The following is a 3287-nucleotide window of genomic DNA, read 5'->3' as shown; positions in this document are numbered from 1 at the left end:
ATTTTAAAAATTTGACCTAGTTTTAGTTGACGTAATTACAATCCAAAAATGACCCCGCCTAATTTTGAATTTGGAATTTTGAAAGGACAATGACCAAAAATGTATGGAGTGTGGTCCAAATGTCCACCACTAACGAGACCTATGTAGTAAAATAGTCTACTAAATACTGATTCATTATAACCAAATCGCAATCAAAAATATGCTGTCAGTAAAAGTTATGACTGAATGAAAAGTCTGTTTTTTACCTTTTCATCCAAAAAATGTTCTTGATATCATTCTATCCATTGCACATTTTGGACTAATCTACGCATGTTATGTCATGTCGCAAGTGGCGCGGGGTTATACCTAGATGAATTTTATTAAATATTATACTACTAGCTGTGCCTACGACTTTGTATGCGTGAAAATTGTTTGAATAAATATTTCCCATTTTTACAACATTTGTCTTTACTGCTCCGCCCCTATTGGTGGTAGGGTGATGTTATTTATCCTAAAATCATCCTTGATAAATGGCCTATCCATAGCAAAAATATTTTTTCAAATCAGACTAGTAGTTCCTGAGATTAACGCGTAAACTACTACAATTTTTCAAACAGTCATAACTTTTTACTGACAGCTTTTTTTTTTCGTCCCATACTGAAAGTTTAATGGACTTAAGCCAATATAGGTCTCATTGGTGGTGGACATTTGGACCACTTTTGGTCATTGTCCTTTACACTGTTTGTTGAACCGGGAGAAAAAATAACATTCACGGTGGAAAAACCTGAAAAAAACCCCTAGTTTTAATTTTACACCCCTTTAAAATTTTTGAATCTTTGGTTTGTTTACCTTTTTTGAAAACGAATACGCGCGAAATTTATTAACCAAAAATTCTGGATTTCGACCTCATGTTTACAAATTTCCTACTTTTTATTTTAAGACTTTAAAATTTTCAAAAAATGCCGACCTTCAGGGTTTTCAGGCCTTGTTAGTAAAAAATGAGCTATTTTATCTGTTTTACTACTGAAAAAAATTCCAATTAAATATTTTACGGTTTTAAAAATGGACTATTGAAGAGATTGGCTGTTCTAAAGTTATCCTAATGAAAATGTAATTTTAAAATTAATTTTTACCTATTTTATTATTTTACTTCTTAGTTTTTATAAAAATTTAAAATGTACCTTGTATTTTTGTTTTACAATTTATAATTAATTTTAACCTAAACTCTTAATCTAAATAAAAATGAAGTTTTTTCCGCTAAATAAAATTTTGAAAAAGTTTACCCCTTAACCCTGAATTTTTTTTTTTTAAATTACAAGTCCGAAATTTAAATTTTTTTTTAAGTTACTACCATTGACTTGACACCTAATTACCCCAAAAAATATAAAAAATGTTAAATACTTGATAATTTCCAATTTATAACAATTTTAAGACTATGACCTGGTCGTTACCAACTTAATTTTGCACTTTTGAACTAATGTCTATTTTCAGTTTTGGCCTTAAAACTACCCCAAAAATCAAATGCGCGCGGGATCTGTTGGTATCACTGAATAGAGTGTAAAAAGTTCTATTCAGGGACACTAAAAACAGATTTTTATCTCAATTTAAACTATAAAATTTTGATTTTTAAAAACTTTGTTTACGCTAAAAAATCACTACCAAAATTAAGTTGGTCGCGTATAAAAACTAAACTATTTAACTTATATTTACAAACTAAAATTTATACTATTATATTTACAAGCGGCTACAATACTGACTATGTGAAAAGATTTTTGGGGGTTGTTTTCACCCTTAAATATTTTATACAAATTTTAAAAACTTAATTACTGAAAAAGTAAAAGGGTTAGGTGCAATTAACTTATGAAGAAACTTAAATCTAACACTTATCTAACTATTTTTGTCCTTTACACCAGGGTTGTCACTGCGGCTTCCTCTCCAGGGCTGTCCAAAAGTTTGTAGCGGCGGTTAGGGGTTGTTCCGCTGTTGCAACCCCCACGTGTTGGGTGTCCCTGAAGAGGGCTCGACGAGGCCGATGTGATGGTGATGGTCTTTTTGGGAAAAAAGCTAAAAAGACCAACCACGTGGCACGTGGTTTTTGTTTTTCTTTGTCTCCCACCCCGAGGGTTCGCCAAAAATTTTTTTGGGGGGTCTCGAGGGGTAGGGGACGTCGAGGAGCACACGTACGCACGATAAAATCCGTATGTCACCGCTGAAAAACCTGAGTTACAGCCGCTGAAAGTGTCAGTTTCGGTTCTTCGTTCGCAGCTCCCTGAAAAACGGTCCGATTTTCAGGTTCTTTTCAGATTTGGGACGGGCTCGATGAGACGCTTCTACTGGTGTGTACACACTTGTGGTATCGGTGTGTTTTCAGTGAAATCGTAGTACACACACTGTGAGGTTATTTGAAACGTTTTTCACTGATAACTCTTCAGCACTTGCACCGATTTTCAAATTTTTTTCACGTTCGTCTCGTTAGCGCGTATCGATTGATATGCGACACAAGCAGATATGCGCGAAAAAACCCGCAACTTTAATTTTTCGCACTGGGAGCTTCCTGAGGTACTGGTTCCACAACCACATTAACTTCACTGCTGATTGAAGCACCGTTTGCAATCACATCTTCTAATTGTCTACTGGCATCAACCCTAGCACTGCGCTGTATATTTCTTCTAGCGGCAACCCAGCATTGTCTCATTGATGTATTAAATCTTACTCATATTTGTTAAAAAATAGATAAATAAAAAAACAATTACGATAAAGATGTTATTTCTGGTTCTTTCACGAGTTTGGTGGGACATTATAGTGTATTGAGTCTTTAACAGATTAAATATCAAAAAAATCTAACGCATTGTCAGGAATTTTATGTTCTAGTCCCATATTCTCGCCATGTCCATAATCAACGTAGCCATTCTCTTTATTTGCAAGTTTTGCAACTTCATTATAAATGACACGTTTTTTCAAAGCCCTCTCTTCAAATAGTAACGAGCAATATTTATTGTCCTGTGGCATACTTGACGTTTTCTTGCATTTCGTCGTAGCAGCTCATAGCCGACTCGACGTTTTGTAATCTTACTCTTAATTCGGATGCATCCTGATGCTCGGGGTCTAACGCATTCACGAAATTGATTATTCTCGTGATTTTTCTGATTATTCTCGTGATTTTTCCTTTTAAAGCGGCATGTTGGCTTTTTATGTTGTCGTCCCATATACTCGCCATGTCCATAATCAACGTAGCCTTTCACTTTATTTGCAACTTCATTATAAATGACACGTTTTTTCAAGGCCCTCTTGTCTAATAGTAACGAGCA

The sequence above is a fragment of the Ostrinia nubilalis genome, chromosome 19 (assembly GCF_963855985.1).
Source record: "Ostrinia nubilalis chromosome 19, ilOstNubi1.1, whole genome shotgun sequence".
Lineage (NCBI taxonomy): Eukaryota > Metazoa > Arthropoda > Insecta > Lepidoptera > Crambidae > Ostrinia > Ostrinia nubilalis.
The sequence above is the reverse complement of the archived record's forward strand: the minus strand, read 5'-3'. Positions refer to the sequence as shown.